This window comes from Sus scrofa, chromosome 1 (genome assembly GCF_054392235.1).
Source record: "Sus scrofa isolate SSC_HxYL_T2T_F1_AM1 chromosome 1, Sscrofa_HxYL_maternal_Yorkshire_Landrace_v2.0, whole genome shotgun sequence".
In the NCBI taxonomy this organism is placed as follows: Eukaryota; Metazoa; Chordata; class Mammalia; order Artiodactyla; family Suidae; genus Sus; species Sus scrofa.
In genome coordinates this window covers 54000201-54009227 of record NC_139383.1, presented here as the reverse complement: position 1 = coordinate 54009227, position 9027 = coordinate 54000201, and the positions used below count along the sequence as shown (strand labels likewise).

Here is a 9027-nt window from a genome sequence, read left to right as displayed (position 1 = left end):
ATCATAACTTAACAGCCAATGTAACACATACTGCAGCTTAATGGACCTCAAAAGAAGTCATTATAGATTTTAAAAAAATATGACTTGGGTTTTTTATTTTCTAAAATTTCTGCTTTTCATTAGGGGCTAACTTTGAAACTCATCATTGCATTCTAATGATTGTCAAATTATCCATTGCCTTTCTCTTGTTATAAATCACCAAATGGTAATAAACAATAGCATGTCCAAAATTAGCTGACATAAGGGACAATTTTGTTTTCCTGTCTTCCCATTAACAAACTTACACTAATTTTTTTTTTTTTTTTTTTTTTTTACTTCTAATACAGAGATCCTCTTAATCTTGCAACAATCCATCTGTATTTTGGTTTGGCTTTAATCTTCATCTCACTTCCTTATTCCCATCCCCCCAAGGCTGTTGTTAATGAGTTTTTATTATGTTGAGCATGATTGTTCATCATTGATAGAAAGTGTTCCTAGTATTTTCATACTTTCAGTTAATTCCAGCTAGATTGACTAAATACAGATGGTGCTTATTTTTTGTGACTCACCAAACTGTCCTATGAATAAATTTGAAACATTCTTGAGAGGTTATATTTTAGCTCTGGAATGATTAGCAAGCTCATTGAGAGATGGGTCATTCTAATCTTCCAGGAGCACCTATATGATTGAAGGACCTGTCTCCTTGCAGGGGAAGAAGGCAGTTCTGCTTTTCCTTGAGTCGTAGTTTCTAAAGAAGATTCCCATTCAGACACTCTGGTTTTGGAGATCTGAGGACTTCACTGCCGCAACTCTTCCTATCACTTAGTATTGCACCTACACTCCTTCATGCTCTCATTCCAGCTGGGAGGATCCTTGCAGACGCTGAGATGCATGAGCACAGGGACTAGATTTTGTTCTTTTCTGCATATGCAGTGTCTGATCCAATGCTTGGCACCTAATTGACACTTGACGTGAGATGAACGATCAAATATGGTAAAACTCGTTTCATCTCCTTTGTTCTGTACAAGTCACTTCAAATGACTGATCTAAGCATCATTACATAAAGGTCAACAAACAGTGTTGTAATTACACTAAGGGGCTTGGAAGATGTCTGCCTAGGCTTCACCACTTACTTGCTTTGTGCACTTGAACAGGTTACTAACTTGCCTCAACTTTTCCATTGACGAAACAGAAACAATCCTAATACCTAAACAACAGGATTCCAATTAGCTGCATATTTTTCAGGACAATGCCTTGCATGTAGTTCATGCTCAATGCAGCTATTAACAGCAGCTCTTGGCATGGAAGGTCTGTAATGGAACACAGGGGAGCACTCATTTACACTAGACTGCATTAATATAAATCAATATAGTCTAAATGTGATGGAAATGAAAAAAGAATACAAGCATCTCAAGAATACCTCTGGGTATATAAATCTCAACCTACAAGGAAATGTTGAAGGTGTTCCTTTCTGGATAGGAATGAACAGAGAAATCACACATAATAAAACAGTGTCATCAGCACTTGTTTGATTAAATTCCAACTCTGGAATCCTCTTTCGTTGTATCTCAAGCCTAAGTCCAGTTGTATCTCAAGTCTCCCACTCAAGAGTCCTTGGGTGTCAAGTTTGAGTCATAAATTTCTGGGTAGGATACAAAGTGGTTGAGTTAATAAATAAAAAGTGAATGAACTTGGATTACTCATTAGATTGTTTCCATGCATCAGTCCTATATTAACTTGAAAAATAAAATGTGGATTGAAAGATCAGCTTTATTGTCAAGATAGCCTCAATGTTTCCTTTCAGCCTTGAGTGAATTTATTGGCCAGTCTCCTCCGTCAGCAATGCATCAATCCCCACTATTTGTAGACTTTTTCTGCCTCTTAGATTTGAGTTCCCCCTTTCTTTACTTGGAAGGTAAAGAAACCAACAGCTACTGCTACATTTTAAAAATCTTCAAAAGGAGGAGAGAATGACAGATCCTTGAGAACAGAACGGGTGGTCTGTTCTTCAAGCACAGGTGTCCCCAGGATTCATGCCATTTAAGACCAGTGAGTAGCTTCCTTGAATCAATGGGCTTGGCTCACTAAATCACTGTGGAAGAAATAAACTATTTTCCTAGTTTAAGAAATCCATTGTCTCCCGAAATGCTACTGCTCTCACAAAACTGGAAACTAAGAGAATATTTTTAGACAAATGTGGTTCTGGGTAAGACATGTTGTCACCAAAGGTTTGGTGAACCAGCATTTAGTTCTGTCTTCACTAAGAATGGCAAGATAAAAGTAGCAGAGGAGGTGGATATAATAAATTCAATCAAAACTATAAGGTCTAAAGCAGAGCTCTAAGGTGGCCAGGGTAGCCTCTCCACTGGAGAGCTTTAGTGGGTTCAGCCAGGGGCTTTTAAAATGGTTTTAGATTCAACAAAGACATTTTGTTGTTTCGGACAATAATCTGTGAGCCATCCCCTTTTCACCTTTAATTTGTCCATTGTCAAATAAAGCCATCCTTTTTGATAGCTGGAATTCAGGAAGTATTGACATCTTTGAGTTGAACTCTTTTGTGGTCACTGCCCCTGCTACCTGGCCTAAAGCCAGCCTGCAGTCCCCTCTGATGTATAAATTTCCTTGGCTAATCTGGAATTTATTTGACCCCTTTCTGCTCATCCTGGAATCCCCCTAACCTATGAATTCATGCTTGCTTTCGTAGTCATTCATTAAAAGGATCTATTTTTCTCCTCAAAGAAATCAGATTAATATTTTTCTGTTATAAAAAAAAATTCATCCAGATGAAAGGGCCCATTGGTCATTAAGCACAGAAGCAGCTGCAAAGGGAAGGTATGGCTTTTGCTCCAGAGAAACTCCTCAGGTCTGAGAGCCATACCTGGGGTGACCCATAGAGAGTCTTGTCACAAGACAGGGCCAGGGCAGATGCTCCCTGAGCAGTCATGTCCAAACTGCAGGGGCTCAGAACTCACTCTAGAAATGAGTAACACCGGGGCCAGAAAGGATCCGTGAGTATCAAGGCAGGACTTCACTTATAATTCTATGAAGCTTTGCACTAGTAAGTCCAGGAATAGTGGATGAGATTATCCTCAAACTGAGTCAAACAAATTGACCCCATTGGCTAAGTTCCTGAAATATCATGTGGTCCTTTCTCTACTTTGTCCCTGCCTCGTCCCCAAGGCTCCCCAGAGTGGATCGGTGGCTTTTCAGTTAGTACACATTTCTCTCAGTCTGAACCCTGATCTTTATAAATTCTGCCTGAATATATGCACATATGTTTTTCTAGCTCCAACATTTACATAATGTCGAAGAAGTAAAATATATCATCCGTTCACTTTTGTTTCTCAATTCTCAGAAAGTTCGTACTACTTCCCTCTTAAGTTTCGACTATGTGAACAGGTCCCTCCCAGAGTAAAGTGTTCAGGCAGATGTTTCCTTCAGGGGCCGACTGCGTGGGAGGAAATCTCTTTGATTCTTTCCTCTCTCTTTCTTTCTCTCACTCCCTCTACTTCATTCATAGCCCCCCCGCCCCGTTTCTTCTTATCACTTTTTCTTCACAGAGAGTGGAAATGAGGATTCAGCAGTCACCCTTTTCAATAGACGACAGAAAATCTAAACAAGATAGCCCAGACCCTACAGAGCAGACAAAGGAGCTAGATGAAACATGAGGAAATGGAATATGCAACATAAACAGAGAATGAACCCAATTCTCCAGAAACTGGCTCTTTAGCTATGGGTGGTAAGTCTTGCTTCCCAGAGATGACCACTGAAAGATGGATAAAAATACACCCGTGAATCACAGATAATCGAATTATCTTTTGACCCTAACTTTATTATTTTAATCTTTAAAGAAAAAGCTTTAAATTATTGTTAAGTCAGAAAACATTCTAGTGTCATTCACGTTTTATCCCACTTTCTCTTTCTAAGAGGCCAAACAGCAATAATTAAGAACATACAAGTGCCAAACAGGGCAGTTACAGAGTAAGGAATCCATTCTACAGAACTGGAAAAACTGTATTTGATTTATGTTAGGACTTTTTCCTTTTTTTTTTTTTTTTTTTTTTACTTTTGGTTAAAGACACAAGTTTCAGAAATCATTCCCTGTGCTACTTGTTTTTGCCGCTCTAAAAGAATAGTAGAAGAATTTAATGTACTCAGCTGGGTACTTGTTACTGTCATTATTGTTACTTTTTAAAAATTATTACTATTTAAATGTGTGTATCTTAGGAAACAACATTTGATTCTCAAGGCTCTTTTTTCCCCAAAGACCTCGATTTTGATGAGTAAGGAAGGAAGATGGCTCAACGTTTTCTTTCTGTCTTTCAGACTGCTCCATTGTAGCTGTTTATTAGTACTATGCAGAAGTAATGTGCCCTTCTTTGGTTCTCTACAAATAGTTCAATTGCACTAAAAAGCCTGTAAAATAGTAGAATCAATCAGTATAGATTCTTTCTGTATTTGCTTATACATGTGAAAAAGGTCTCCATAAACATTTAAGAGATTAACTTTGATTCTCCCATTTCACTCGAAGTCCCCTGAAATTAAAAATGAGCTATTTATGTTGATGGAATAGGACATAACATTGGTAAGCCTTCTCCTTTTATCACTCACAATTGTCTTTTTTTTCTCTCTTAAATTTATGAGGTCTTTATATCCGCTCTGTTTTCTTTCCTTCTTCCTTATAGTTCCTCTTCCAACAGTGTTTGCTTTTTACCAGTCCCTGAAGAACTTGTGTTGTCATCATTTAACATTTGAATGGCAATAATATTCTACAAAATGCTTTACAATTGCCTTTTACAAGTTATTCTCATGCCTTCAATAACTCTTAGGTTATTATTCGCCGTCCAGAGTAGAGTTCTGCTGTTATTTGTAAGCATACAGGATTACCCTTGACTCAGCCTTTTCCAGTAGGCTTGGAAATCTTTCACTGGAAATCACGTTCAGTTTTAAGTTGCACAGGTTTGGAATACATTAATTGTAGGAGCCTTAAAACTTTCTTGTGGTTTTGCTGTTCCTAAATAGGAAATGCCATTTCAGATCAAAAGGAAAGTATTTTATTTTGTCTCATCGGACTCTCTGAAACATACAAGAATATGGGGTAATTTGATGCGCACAATATTGAAACTGGAAGATCCTCAAATAGGAGATGAGATAAAAAGTACAGTAGTCTTCAGAAATGTGAGTTATCGGAATACATATTTAAAACTCCAGTTCTATTTCTGCATGCAACTTTAAAATAGCATATTTTTCAAAGATTCTTTGTGTCTGCACGGTTAACAAAATTCTGATCTGTATCACCACTCAGTTGAGGAATTTAATATGAATGTTGATTTATTGATGTACGTTATTTTAAGAGTATAGACACGCTTCTTCCCTTCCTGTTCCCAGATAGTCCCCAGAAGAGTGAAGCTATGAAGCTGTTTTCCCGAATACCAAAACTCCCTCAAGTTGTATAAGATTTAGTCACTGACTACAACTTCAGACAATCTTTATGTGGTCTTTATGAGAAATGACAACGAATACCCGTACAGGTTTTCATCATTCGCATGTAGGGAACCCTGTTAGAGAAATCTGGCGGAGGATGAGTGCTCTGCTTTTTGGAGCGTCTTTACACCCTAACGTCTGAGGAGACGCCATGCTTCCTCTCAGAGCTTCTTTAAATCTCATAATGAAGAAACAACTTGAGCTGAAGTCAACACATTTTTCTCCTTGGTAATATTTTTGACTTCTGGGTTATCTTGGGCTTATGTTTCATTGCTCTAGTGTTCTTCGCCTAACGATCCAGTTAAATTCATTCCCCTACGGCAGCTATTCCCAGTCTTTTTCACATCAAGTCCCATATAAAACGGCTGTATTTGTACAGCACGTCAGCGTAAACCGAAGAGGATTTTGGCGGTTTCTAAATGGGGCTTGGTGAAAAAAATATTGTATTTTCTTTCCCTTATACAGATGTGTTAAGAAAAGCAAAACACAAATGCTAGGGGGAATATTACAAATTGAATTTGTACACAACTTCAAAATAAAATGTTTTCATATTTTAAAAGAAACTGGAACTTGCTTTAGTGTACCTATAGTGTTTTCTTATACAGTTTTATGACTTGCTGGCTACACATATATCCTAATCAAGATTTATTTAATGATGATCTTTTCACATTCTTGACAGAAATCATCTGTGAGAAACTTTGTTCACGGGAGTAGTAGATAGCAAATAGCAAAAATGTATTTATCATTTTTTTTTCCCATTTGACAGACTCCATAACAATTGAGCAGAATTCAAATAATGCAGACTCTTTAAATATAAATTATATATCAGTGTTTTCAATCTAACAACTCATCCTTTTCCTTTGTCAAGTATAATATTTGAATTTGTTACACAACAAATTTCAAATCCAATTGATACATTTTTTTTTTAAATCGAGTATTTCAAATACTGATGAAGATTTTCCTCATCAACACACAAATGTTACTTGGTCTTAATAAGTTTGTATAAATACCCAAATTATTATATTGACCACATATCACTAGAAAATTATTTAAACTTCAATTTTCTAAAGTTGAAAAATTTGCTTTGTCATTATATAATTTTTCCACAATCTTTGCAAATTTCCATTAAATAAGCCATTTTAAAGCCCAAACCTATATACTTCAACAAATGTGCAAAGTGAAAAACATCCAATTCTTTTTCAATTTCTTTTTTTAAACTGCTGATAAAACTCTTCTTTTGGACAGTCAATGCAATTCAATATGAAACAGCAGAAAGTGGTATTCTGATAGTATTTTTTTGCAAAAATATGAAAAGAAATAGGGCTATGAACTCTTGGATTTTATTAAATTACCAATTTGATAATGTGTGTAATTCAGATCTATAAACTAACGTCTATATCTGAGACGAGTTTTGTGAATAAAACAATGTATCACTAGGTCTCTGGATGTTCAGAAGGAATTCTTGATGTAAAGCTTTCTTGAAGTGAGACCATAATATACTACTTATTTCTAATGACTGTTGCAACTCCAATAGTTTGTTAGGAAATTTTCTGGCACAGTAAATATGGTTCTCCCAAGAATTTTTCTTCAGGGTTCTGACAAATGTTATTATTAGTATTGCTCAGCAAAGAGAACATTTTGATTTATAGTCTTCTGGGTCAATGTTGTCTCTGTAACCTGATGTGGTATCAACAAATCTACAAATATCATTATTTTAAAAAAGCCCTTTTGAATTCCAATGTCCTTTTAGTTCCAAAAAAGGCACAACTCTGTCTCATGTGGTATGGTGAAATGAACAATTTTGTGATCATGTGAGAAAGTTAGACTTTAGTTGTTAATCATGCCACCTCAAAAGTAGGTTTTTTGAATTCAACATTTGCCACTCTTACAACTAGTCTTTTTGTAAAAATCAGGTTTCTTATTTTGCACCTTAAAAAGTTTAAAATTGTTTTCTGTGTCAGGTGAATCTTTTATTATGAGATGTCACTTTTTTTTTTATTGGTATCATTTCATGTAATAATTTTTCTATGTAAAATGATATTTAGGCTGAGAAAGAGAAAACTTATCAAAGCATATAAATCTGTATCTGAAATAATCATTTTACTGTTTATTTTAAACTTTTTATTTGGACTACTGGGTTTGTCTTGCATGTATATGAAGATGTATTCAACTTGTCATATATTTGGTATGAAAATGAATAGCTGTAAAAAGCAAACTTTAAAATATAGTTCTTGATAGTAGGCCTTTACAATTCATATTTAATTTTTTTTAAATAGATTTTTAGGTTGTCTACACTTTTAGGACATTTTAAAAATATCACATGAAAAGTAGGAGTTCCCGTCGTGGCGCAGTGGTTAACGAATCCGACTAGGAACCATGAGGTTGAGGGTTTGGTCCCTGCCCTTGCTCAATGGGTTAAAGATCTGGCGTTGCCATGAGCTGTGGTGTAGGTTGCAGATGCGGCTCGGATCCTGCGTTGCTGTGGCTCTGGCGTAGGCCGGCGGCTACAGCTCCAATTCGACCCCTAGCCTGGGAACCTCCATATGCCGCGGGAGCGGCCCAAGAAATAGCAAAAAAAGACAAAAAAAAAAAAAAAGTAAGTAAATAAATTTTAAGTAGTGAAACATTAATTTCCATTTAATTCAATAATTAAAACTCTAAAATTAAAAAATTACTTTAATAGAACCAAATACTTTTGAAAATTTGATTTTCTGAAGCTGTAAATTCTAGAGTCGCCTTAAAAAGTTGATTTGAAAAAATTATTAAACAGTTTTTTTTAAATTTTTAAACATTTTTCTAAAAGCAGAAAATAATTCAGTGTGAAACCCATTTAAAAATCAGGTTTTAGCCAATTGTTAATTCCAATTTTAACTAATGGAAAAATTTTCTTTTAATTAAGAAAATTAACAAAATTGCTTTATCCCTTCCTTGGCCTTCTGCTTAGTTATTCCTAAGCTATAAGAGAATTTTGTTGGTTCTATTTTTCTTAAGTAGCAAATCCTAAAAACCCTTTTGGGAACCATAATGGTATTAAATACTTGAGAAATTATTTCTTATATAATTAAGATCACTGTTTTTTTTTCCTTATTTGTCTCAACCACCCCCACATCCTTCACTTTTTTCACTGCCATCACCACACACAGACTTCCACATTGTTTCTGAACACCCAGGACACTCCCTGTCCTATGCCTGGCTGGCAGTTTGTTGTTAAAACTGATCACAGGGCAACTCTGACAAGAAGGCTCAATGGCTTCTGGTTGTCCACAGAGCCAGCTCTGCATTCAGCCGACATTTGAGACCCTCCACAGTGTGGCTCCAATTTGCCTTTCTAATCTGGCTTCCTGTTGTTCCTCTACTTCTTCATTCTACACAGATAAGCTCAGTGGCCTCTGTTAGAATCCTTGTAGGAAAAGTGCAACCAATAAATAACAAATGGGGGAGTTGGTTCTAAGTGGAGGTGGTAACATCAGCAGAACTTGGGACAATTTCAGTGTCTAACACGTTCTTACTGAGCCAGCCTTGAGCCAGGTGGAATATTGTGCCCTCACAGAAATCTCTGAAGGG

The 9027-nt window shown here is 36.1% G+C and overlaps 1 long non-coding RNA gene across 1 annotated transcript; it reads left to right on the top strand.

The window, feature by feature from the left end:
* Window positions 1–204: 204 nt before the first annotated feature.
* LOC146406084 (uncharacterized) lies at window positions 205–7714 on the top strand. The gene is made up of 3 exons (XR_014805304.1): window positions 205–3718; window positions 5002–5157; window positions 5368–7714. It is a non-coding gene; the product is annotated as an uncharacterized LOC146406084 (long non-coding RNA).
* Window positions 7715–9027: the final 1313 nt, after the last annotated feature.